Source organism: Dipodomys ordii, unplaced genomic scaffold (genome assembly GCF_000151885.1).
Source record: "Dipodomys ordii isolate 6190 unplaced genomic scaffold, Dord_2.0 Scaffold92, whole genome shotgun sequence".
NCBI classification, from domain to species: Eukaryota; Metazoa; Chordata; class Mammalia; order Rodentia; family Heteromyidae; genus Dipodomys; species Dipodomys ordii.
In genome coordinates, this window is record NW_012267308.1 from 565,799 (window position 1) to 577,619 (window position 11,821).

Genomic DNA, 11,821 nt, shown 5'->3' on the forward strand with positions numbered 1-11,821 from the left:
CACTTGAGCCACAGTGCCACTTCTGGCTTTTTTCTTTTTGCTTATGTGGTGCTGAGGAATCGAACCCAGGGCCTCAGGCATGCAAGGCAAGCACCCTACCACTGAGCCACCTTCCCAGCCCCAATGTTTTGTTTTTTTTATTGTCTGTTGTGAGGCTTGAATTCAAGGCCAAGGTACTGTCCCTAAGCCCTTTTTGCTCAAGGCTACTGCCCTACCACTGAGCCACAGCTCCATTTCTTGTTTGGGGATGGTTCATTGGAGATAAGTCTCACTGATTTTCCTGCCTGGGCTGGCTTCAAACCTTGATCCTCAGATCTCAGCCTCCTGAGTAGCGAGGATTACAGGCATGTGCCACCAGCACTCAGCTGAAACTTGTTTTTTTAAGGCCCCAAGCCCCATAATTCAGGAGTCCACATTAGATCTAGTTGTTCACCCACATATGTCAAAGAGTCTTGGTAAAGGGCAGAGAAAGGAGATTTGTTCTGTGGCAGCCAGGAAAGGCAGCACTTTAGTTTATCTTCAGCTATCTTCAGGGGTGCACACATTGGCTTCAGGTTCAGTAGGGAGAATTGGAGGGCAGAGAGTGAGAAAGGCATACAGAGCTAAAACAACCACGGGTCACAGGTATGGCCTGGTCGATCATGAGCTCAGTCTGTCCTTGAAAGAGTTCTGGGGAAGTGACTACTTTGTTACTGGAACAGAACAGGAACAAAATGGGCGTCTGAGGTCTTGGTTGTTTTGAGGTGAAAAGCAGACACTGCTGCTTGTGTGAGGGCAGTTTGCCTTCCACACAAGGTGGCGATCTGTGAACCTGGTCTCTCTTGGAGCCCATGGTGATTGCAAATTTGAGGGCAGCAGAGAAAAGCTCAGATCAAAGGGCACAGACTCAAAGTTGGAGGACTACTAATTCATTCAAGGACACAGCAAAAAGATCTTTTAAGTGGCTTCTGTGTGTGTGTGTGAGTGTGTGTGTGTGTGTGTATACACACGTGTGTACTGGGGCTTAAACTCAGCCTGGGCACTGTCCCTTAGCTTTTTCCACTCAAGGATGGTACTCTGCCACTTGAACCGCAACTCCACTTCTGGCTTGTACTGGTTCATTGGATTAAGAGTCTCATATCTTCTTGCCCAGGCTGTCTTTGAACCAGGATCCTCGGATCTCAGCTTCCTAAGTAGCTAGGATGACAGGTGTGAGCCACCCGCACGTGCCCAGCTTCAGTTACTTCTTAGGCTGATTTACATGTTGCAAATACATCATGGGGAGGGGAGCTCTACTGGGGCTGTGGCGTGGTCCCACCTGTTTGGCCTCCACTTGCCAACATCACTGCCAGGGGTCTGCAGTTAAAGAGGCAGCAAGAGTCCAAAGTAGTTCTTGCTCCTGGGTTTCTGAGATCATCCCCAGTTTGTGTTGGCTTTCTGGGTCTCCCCCACCCACCCAATTTCCCTAGCCACCTTGTCTATAAACCCAGGGTCATCAAACAAAAGTTTGCAGGATTTGCTCTTTTTTGTGTTTCAACCCTTTGGTTGGTTGGTTGGTTGGTTTGTTCTCTGGGGAGGGAAGCCAGGGTTTGGAATTGCCGAACTGCACCTCAGTCCTATTCTCTAATTCTGCACATTTCCTTCTAATGTCCTGCATAGTGTTGTGCTGTCATTGCAAGCCTCAGAAAGTGAGGGGACACCTCCCCTCCCCAGCCTAAGGAGCCTTGAGCAAGAGTAGAAATTATGTAGAGAAGGATTGGAGGTATGGCTCACTTGGTAGAGCACTAGCCAATGAGAGAAAGCGTCAGCAGGTACCAAATTTGATACCTGGTCTTGGACCAAGACGGGGGAAAAAAAGAAGTTATATGTGAAAACTTGTTCTTGTGGCTTGAAGGTCTGGACTTTGGTGCTGACCTCTGACCCTACAGGCAACACCTGTTTGCTTTTATTTAACTTTTTTAGTGGGGCTTGATCTCAGGGCTTGGGTACTGTCTCTTAGCTTTTTGCTCAAGGCTGGTGCTCTATCCCTTGAGCCACAGCTCCACTTGCAGCTTTTTGGTTGTTAGAGATAAAGAGTTTCATGAACTTTCCTACCCAGGTTGGCTTTGAACCACATTCATCAGATCTCAGCCTTCAGAGTAGCTGTGACTACAGGCATGAGTTACCAACCCCAACCTACCTGCTCAGTTTCACTAAAAATGCCAGTCACTTGGCCTCATGGTGGGGTGACCCTGGACTTGCTAACCCTTTGGACTCCCTGATTTCCACCAGCTTAGTCTAATATAGATTCTTTATGAATGACCTTCTACGTAAAAGCGGATTTACTGCCTGGTTTTCCTTACTCTCTTTTTCCTGCTTTGTTTTTATTTCCAGTGATCCCCAAGCTAAACTGTGTGTTCACAGTAGAAATCGATGGCTTTATTTCCTACATTTATGGGAGTAAATTCCAGCTGCGGTCAAGTGAGCGGTCTGCCAAGAAGTTCAAGGCCAAGGGAACCATTGACCTATGAACTCGGAGGCAGCTGAGACCTGATACCCGGGCTGCCCCAGCTTTCCGTGAGGAGATCGGGTTACAGACCTCTGCACACAGTGGCACCCTGTAAGGGACCTGGGGGGCATGGAAGGAAGCAGGACCTGACATTTCTGGGTGACGGCCCTAGAGAGACAAGATAGGCAGAAATCACAAGAACGAACCCTGGCTGACCGAAGCATAGGATTGTTAGTTTATATCTTTAGACTTACCTGTTTTCTAGATGTTCTGGAATAAGTCTGTTTATTGTGCAGTAATAAAATACACTCATAGGCATAAATAAGCTGCAAATTAAAAATCACTGCTACTAGGCACCATGGCTCATACCTATAATCCTAGCTACTCAGGAGGATGAGATCTGAAGATTACAGTTCAAAGTCAGCCTCGACAGGAAACCCCAGGCGACTGATTTCTGCTTAAGCAAAAAAAGCTGAAAGTGGTGCTGTGGTTCAGGTCCCCAGTACTGGCACACACACACACACACATTTTTTTTTTAAAATTGGCAAAGAGCAAGCAGAAAGCATCTGGCTCTGAGCTGCACTGAGGCCTGACTGAAGCCAGCCTGGGACCAAGATGGCCACGTGCTTGCTCATCTAAGACCCCAGCTGTCGCCTCTAATGGCTGATGTTTGAGAACCATGGGCTCCAGATGGCGTTCAGAAGTCTCCCAGCTCCCCGCTCTGGCCTGTGAGTGCAGATGTGGGACTCTGGGTCAGCCATTTTTTGGATACTAAAGAAGGTCACCAAATAACTGGTCCCGTCAGGTTCTGAAAAATAAACATGAAACACGCCTCCAAAAAGCTGTAAATTATGCCAAATAGCTTTCTTTCTGGACAATGGCTTTTGTGTTAATTTAGTTTGCATTTCTTCACTATAATGTCTCATTAAGACATCTGTTCAGTGTCTATAATATTAATTTAAGAGAAGGGGTTCTAATAGAAATGGATTTGGAATCGTCCATTTAATTAACCCCAAGGGCCTTGAATGGGTATCTTAAATAGATATCATTAACAAGAGTGCTAGACAAATTAAAATTAGAGTCAATAACATTCTTGTTAATTCTTCTTGAGCTGTGAAGGACAGGCAGAGGCAAGCTCCACACACACACAGCATCCCACCTTTTTTTGGGTCAGTTGTAGGGTTTGAACTTGGGGCCTGGTGGTTCTGTCCCTGAGCTTTTTCACTCAAAGCTAGCAGTCTAAACACTTGGAGCCATAGCTCTACTGCCAGTTTTCTGGTGGTTCATTGAAGGTAAGAATCTCATGCACTTTCCTGCCCTGGCTCTCTTTGAATCACAATCCTCAGATCTCAGCCTCCTGAATAGCTAGGATTACAGGTGTGAGCCACCAGTGCCCACCTACCATCCAATCTGTCACCCCTGAGCACAGCCAGGGTAGACAGACCTCAGCTTTATTCAAAGATAATGGTAGTCTTCAAAACCAGCCTGAGTCCGTGAGACTCTTATCTCCAATAAACCACTAGAAAACCAGGAGAGCGCTCACCTTGAGCTGAAGAGCACAGGGACAGTGCCCAGGCCCAGAGTTCAAGCCCCACAACTGACCAAAAAAAAGATAATGGTAGTCTCTAGCCACATAAGACAGCAACGTCCTCACTTTCCCACATCTCTGATAAAGATGAGTTTCCTCTTTGGTTTTGGTTTTGTTTGTTTCTTTGTTTTTGTACAGTACTGGGACTTGAACTCCTGGCCTGGGCACCATCCCTGAACATTTTCCACTCAAGGCTGGCATTCTACTGGAGCCAAAGCTTTTTGCTGGTTTATTGGAGATAAGAGTCTCTCCTCAGATTTCAGCCTCCTGAGTAGTTAGGATGACAGGCAGGAGCTACCAGCATCTGGCCTGACCAATTTGTGTTAGACTGGGTGTTGAGGTTCCTGCCTGTAATAGCTACTTAGGAGGCCAACATAGAGACTTTCTGACACTAACCAAAAAAGAAAAAAGAAGTAGAAGAAGGAGAAAATTTCTGTTCTTTCTCTGTTACACTTCCCTTGGGAACATTATTGGCTAAAGAATACCTAGGTCTATTGTGCAGATACTAATAGATACCTGAAATGATTTAAAATCTCTCTGGCAATCTTTTTCCTCAGCATGGCCCCAGGCTACCCTAACAGAGTTTGCCTAAAAATCAGATTTAAAGTAAGCAAATGCCAAGTTCCTAGAATAATCAGTTTCTCGCCAGATTCTCATTGTTGTCTCCCTTGACCTCCCCAAGTATTGTCTTTCATGAGTCTTGGACTTCCAGAGACCAAGAATTCAAGCACCAGGCATTGAGGCTCACACCTGTCATCCCAGCTACTCAGGAGGCTGAGATCTGAGGACCATGGTGCAAAGCCAGCCCAGGCAGGAAAGTCTGTGAGACTCAGATCTCAAACCACCAAAACCTCAGAAGGGGAGCTGTGGCTCAAGTGTTGGAGGACTAGCTTTGAACAGAAAAAGCGTAGGGGCAACACCCAGGCCCTGAGTTCAAACTCTAGGACCTGTACCAAAATAATAATAATGACTCCCTCCTCTGGGGTCTTGCTTCCCATAATTTGGCAACCATGAGTAACCACCACCACCTTCCCAGTTCCTGGGTCCTTGATAAAATAAGCACCTTGAACACAGGAAGGGGGTTGAGGCACGGCTTGGGTGGTAGAGCACTAGCTAATGAGTGAAAGCATCAGGTAGTGAGTTCAAGACCTAATCTTGGACCAAAAATAAGACAAAAGAAACATAGAAATTAAAATTAAGGCTGGGAATGTGGCTGACTGGTAGAGGAGTGCCTGCCTAGCATGCATGAAGCCCTGGGTTCAATTCCTCAGTACCACATACACAGAAAAAGTTGGAAGTGGCACTGTGGCTCAGGTGATATAGTACTAACCTTAAGCCTAAGAAGCTTAGGGACAGTGCCCAGGCCCTGGTCCTGGGGTTTGAACTCAGGGGTTGGAGGCGTGGCTCAGTTGATAGAGTGCTAGCCAGTGACCCAAAGCATCAGGTTCTGAGTTTGAGCCCCAGTCTCACATCTAAAAAGACACATGAATAAAGCTTGTGCGTGGGGGATCCCCAGGCCCTTGGAACACCCCAAAGCTACAACACTGTCTTCCAAACATGGCACCCCCACGTTTTGAGGGCTTCCTTTCCAAGCTGTCCACGTCTCCACAGCCTAGACTCACGGGGAACCCCAGAGCTGAGGACCGTGAACCCAGCATGGTGTACATCAACACACCATTCCCACAACCGTCGCTTTTTCTTGGCTTGTCTTTCTTCTTCTTTTTTCCTTTTGTCAGTGCCCATCCTGGGACTTGAACTCCAGGCCTAGGCACTGTCCCTGAGCTTCTTTTATTCAAGGCTGAAGCTCTACCACTTGAGACCCAGTACCACTTCCAGCTTTTGGGTAGTTCATTGGAGATGAGGGTCTCATACAGAGTTTTCCTGCTCAGTCTGGCTTCAGACCTGGGTCCTCAGATCTCAGCCTCCTGAGTAGCCAGGATTACAGGCGTGAGCCACTGGTGCCCAACTTCAAGGCTTGTTTCCTTGCAAGCATGAACCCTTGCCAGCTTCGGGCTCCTGGTGATGCTTGCTGCGGAATTTAAAGACTGCAATAATTATTGAACACCTTATTATCTGCTTATTATCTGGCTGCCTAATTAATGTAAATGAGAATTACGGCCTGTGCACCCAGGCCGATGTTTCTCCACAGAAAAACCTGCCAGCCATTTGGGCCCGTGCCAGAGGCTCTATGGGGTGGCCTCTGATCTGCTTTTGTTGAATAAAAGGTAAGTCATGCCAGGTGCTGGTGGTTCAAGCATGTAATCCTACCTACTCAGGAGGCTAAGATCTGAAGTATTGCAGTCCAAAGCCAACCCCCAGCAGACAAATCTGAGAGAGGTTGGTCTCTAATTAACCACCCAAAAGTCAGAAATAAGAGTGTAATTCAGGAGGCAGTGTCATCTTTGAGTGAAAAAAGGTCAGGGACAGCAGCACGCAGGCCCTAAGTTTAAGCCCTAGGTCCAGCACAAAAAAAAAAGGGGGAGGTGGGGCTGGGAAGGTGGCTCAGTGGTAGAGTGCTTGCCTTGCATGCATGAGGCCCTGGGTTCAGTTCCTCAGCACCACACACATAAGCAGAAAAACACGGAAGTGGCACTGTGGCTCAAGTGGTAGAGTGCTAGCCTTGAGCTGAAGAGCTGAGGGACAGCGCCCAGTCCCAGAGTTCAGGCCCCACAACAGACCAAAAAAAAAAAAAAAAAAAGTAGTGATGCTAAGAAATAAAATCAAAAGGGTTTTTAGGTGCCACAAACTCAGGAAATTGGGGCTGGTTTTCTGGAAGGGATAGGTGACACCCACCATGCTGGCTCTTTCCTCTCTGACCCCAAGCTCAGTGAGATCTGTACCTTTCTGGGCCTCTTCCCCGGATGGGAGCTAATGACAGTGTTCCTGCAAGGCCCATCCCCGTTTAGTCCAGCCCCACAACCTCTGCCTGCTCCCTGTTCTGCAGCTGACTCTCCTCTCTACTCTGCCCTGTAATGATGACACTTCTACTTTTAGGTTTAAACAAGTATTTTTTTTTCTTTTTGATCAGACATGGGACTTCAACTCAGGGCCTAGGCGCTGCCCCTGAGCTTTTTTTCTCAAATCTAGCACTCTACCTTTTTTTTTTTTTTTTTGTGGATGTTGATACTGGGACTTGAACTCAGGGCCTAGGATCTGACCCTTAACGTTTTACTCTACCACTTGAGCCACACATCCATTTCTGGCTTTTTTGTGCTGGGTCATTGGAGATAAGAGTCTCATGGACTTTCCTACCCTGACTGGCTTTGAACCACAGTCCTCACGTCTCAGCCTCCTGAGTAGCAGATTTACAGGCATGAGCCACTAGTGCCTGACAGAGGGTCAGCATCTTGAAAGGTCAGTCGCAACCCAGAACAGTGACTCTACTTAGGACTTCTATCCTGAACCCTAAGGGTTTGCAGCATCTTGGGTGTAGTGTCCCATTTAATTCAACCCCCAGTGTGGAAAAGCCAACCTAGCATCCAGAGCTGTAAATCCCAGCTTTGTCTCCAAAGTCTGAGCTTCTCACTCAGCATTTCTGTGAATGGAGGTTTGATGGGAAAGGAAAAAAAAAATGAGTTAGGAAACACACAAATTCCTTGGGATTTCCTTTTTCATTAAGCAGTTAAGGCATAATGAGGCCCAGCTGTCTCTTGCCTCATAATGTCACACTTGGGGTGCAGGGAGAAATTCAGTCCAGATAGCCTCAAATCTGCCTAGGATGTGATTAGAACAGGACTCCCTGGAATTCCAGCAAGATGAGCTTTCCTGTCAGGAGCCAGCAGCTCATGTCTGTAGTCTTCCTAGCTATTCGGGAGGTTAAGATCTGGAGGATCGTGGTTCAAAGCCAGTCCAAGTAGGACTTATCTCCAATTAACCAGCAAAAAGCCAGAAGTAGAAGTATGGCTCAAGTGGTAGAGCACCAGCCTAGTATGAAAAGCTAGGGAAAAGCACCCAGGCCCTGAGTTCAAGCCCCAATGCTGGTACATGCATGCACACACGCACACACACACACACACTCAAACTCATTGCCAACTAGATAAAGAACAAATGTAGGAAATTCTGTGCTATCTACACCAACCTTCCTTCCTTCCTTCTTTTCTTCTTTCCTTCTTTGTGCCAGTACACAGGCTTCAACTCAAGGCCTGCATGCTGTCCCTGGCTTCTTTTGCTCAAAGCTAGTTAATGCTCTACCACTTGAGCCATACCTGCACTTGTGGGTTTTTGTGGTTTTGTGGTAAAAGTCTCACAGACTTTCCTGCCCCAGTTGGCTTAAAACTGTGATCCTCAGATCTCAGACTACTGGGTAGCTAGGATTACAGGCGTGATCACCAGCACCCACCTTGATGGCACTTTAGAAAAGATTTGTGTCTCTCTTTTCCTTTAGCTTTTGGTTGGAGCCTGAAGGGGAAATCTGATGGGAAGCAGGTTCATCACAGCCCACAGTCATGAAAGGATGTATAGACAGCAGCGATGGCAGACACAGATCACAGACAGCAATAAATACTGATTCTGGGCACAGACAGGGTGGGGGCGGGGGGAGGGGAGTAGGAGGGGGGTGGAACTGTGCCTCAGTTTCAGATCCAGGGACCTACAACCAATGGGGTCCCCAACTGTTTTGTTCAGCTGCCTGTTCCGAACAATGTGACCCTTCCTTCCTTCCCTGCTCCCTCCCTTCCCTTCCCCTCCCCTCTCTGCCTCCCTCCCTCCTTCCTTTCTTCCTTCCTCCCTTCCTTCCTTTCCCCCTCTTTCCCTCCTCCCATTTCTGAGTGTTATGTTTTGTGCCGGTCCTGGGGCTTGAACTCAGGGCCTAGATCCAAGGTAGAGTGCTACCCTTGAGTCTTACAGGTGTGAGCCAGCACACCCAGCTCCAAGGACTATTTTTATATGACTTGTGAACTGTTTGCAATGGGTTTGGAGGATGGTTTGTTTTATTTTGTTACATATTTCAGTGGTTAGAAACCAAGTTAGAAAGAAGGCAGATCTGAGCCGGGCATGGTGGCGCAGGCCAGCAGGCCAGTAACCAGAGCTCTCCGCTCTTCTCCAGAACCTGCGTTCTGGGCTCCGATTGGTCCATATTCTGCTAGGGGGCGTGGTCGGGTGAGTTGGGACGCTAAGGGTTGTGGGTGGGCGTGGTCTGATGGTGGTCGTGGTCTGATGGTGGGCGTGGTCTGATGGCGGGCGTGGTCTGATGGCGGGCGTGGCCAGGACCCGCTAGCAGAACACAGAGGTCCAGGGTCGCACTCCCCCGCAGCTTTTCGGGGGGCACCACCAGGTCTCAGGGTGATAGTACAGCTACCAGAACTCGGGGGACCCGGCTGAGCAGGCGAGCCTGCCGGCGGGGTTCCGATCGCGGGATCCTAAGGAAGGTGCGGTGGGGGGACCTGAGGACTCAAGCCCTCAAACCAGGCCCAGCATTTCCCCGGTCCAGTGACAGCTGTGTGGGTGCTGGGAACCCTGTCTTCGTGAGGTTCGGGGGCCTCCTTCCTTAGAGGGGGGCTCTGGTGATCGCTTTCGGGGCTTCCTCAGGCTCCGAAGATGGCTTGGGGGTGGGGCGCTCATTTAGGAACCTCCTGACTCCTGGGATGTTTGGAACTTGTGACTCTGAGTAGGGCCTGTCTTAAGTCAGCCAGGCTGGGGTTCAGGCTTAGCTACTCAGGAGGGGGAGATCTGAAGATCAAGGTTCCTAACCAGACTGGGCTAAAGCCTGTGAGACTCCTATCTCCAATTAACCAGCCAAAAAGCTGGAAGGGGCTCTGTGGCTCAGGTGGTAGAGCAGACCCCCCCCAACTGTGATCTTCACAGACACCCTGAACCATGATCTCCACAGGCACCCCAAACTGTGATCTCCACAGACACCCCCAAACTGTAGTCTCCACAGACAGATACCCCAAACTGGGATCTCCACAGACACCCTGAACTGTGATCTCCACAGAGGGAGCAGTCATTTGATTTTTTTGGTGCTAGAACTGGAGATTGAACTCATGGGCACTGTCCCTGAGCATTTTGTGCTCAAGACTGGCACTGTACCATTTGAGTCACAGCTCCACTTGTGGCTTTTGGGTGGTTAATTGTGTAAGGTCTGCCCTGGGCCATGCAGGCCTTGGCCTCCCCGCCCCCATCTCCCCTCATCAAGCCTTTCATCCGACCAGGGGAGGGTCCCAGGCCATGACGTTCCATCCACACTGGGATACCTTTCTCCCACCTGGCCATACCTCTTCCGGTCCCTGACCTAGATAAGTCCTGGATGAGTCTTCCCTTTGGCCTTGCGCATGCACAGCGTGGCAGCAGATCAGTAATACAATAAACTTCTCTTTCTGCCTGAATACCGTGTGGTGCTCTCTTTATCGGCTACCTAAGTAAACCTGTTTAATTTACCTTACAAATTGCAGATAAGAGTGTCACGGATTTTCCTGCCTGGGATGGCTTCCCTTGGCAATCCTCAGGTCTCTGCCTTCTGAGTAGCTGGGATGACAGGCGTGAGCCACCAGTGCCCAGGCCAGACTTGGAATTTGAACCAAGCTGCTGTTAACACAGAGGCAGTGAGCAATCAACCAGAAGAGAGACTACTGCTGGATCATCTGGCTGTTGTATTATCTCTGTGCAGACTAGAGTTCACTCAGCCCACCCTCCCCCCAGCCTCCTTCAAGGCTTCCAAGACAATGCTGGCTGCCCTGAAGCTCAAGTCTGTCATCCTAGCTACACCGGAGGCTGAGATCTGAGGATTGCAGTTTGAAGCCAGCTCAGGCAGGAAAGTCCATGAGACTCTTATCTCCAATGAACCAGCAAAAAGCCAGAAGTGGCAGAATGGCTCAAGTGGTAGAGCACCAGCTTTGAGTGACAAACCTAAGGAACAGTTCCCAGGCCATGAGTTCAAGCTCCAGAACTGGTACACACACACACACACACACACAAACTTCCAAGAAAGGCCCAGCCATGAGACTGAGCCAGAAGCACCTGTCTAGCCCACCCTGCCAAGGAAGAAAGGCAGGGGGTTGAGCAGAAGAGCCTGGAGCAGGCCAGGCCAGCCCCTGCCTGCGACTAGATACAAGGAAAAGAGACGGTTTGTTGTTGTTTTGCTTTGCTTTTTTCTTTTTTTGCTGGTTCATTGGAGATCAGAGTCTCATAGACTTTTCTGCTTGGACTGGCTTTAAAACGTAGCAGGTCGGGTTTATTTATATTTGTGTCTTATGTTTTTGTGAACTTGGGACCTAGACACTGTCCTTTAGCTTTTTCTATTCAAGGTTGGCACTCTACCACGTGAACCGTGGCTCCACTTCCAGCTTTTTGCTAGTTTATTAAAAATAATCATCTTAAAGATAATTCCTGTCCCAGCTGGCTGTGAACCCTGGTCCTCAGAACTCAGCCTCCTGAGGATCTAGGGTGACAGGTATGAACCTCCACTGCCAGATTTGTAGGTCTGTTTATTGTCAGCTTGCAGTTTCCCTGCCTCCATTAGTAGCCAAGTAGCATGTTCGGATTAGTAAAAGTATTTCCTACATCGTAGTGGCTACCAGGAAGCTCCCTGCCTGAGAGAGGCAGGCTCAGGGGAGTGGGGGCAGGACTCAGCTCTCTCTCTCTCTGGTGCTTAGCAAAGCTGGCTTAAGCAACAAGGAAGATTTTCATGTGAGTCTGTGCTTACCAAGAAAAGCCTCAGGCTGGGCACCGGTGGCTCACGCCTGTAATCCTAGCTACTCAGGAGGCTGAGATCTGAGGATCATGGTTCAAAGCCAGCCCGGGCAGGAAAGTCCATGAGACTCTTATCTCCA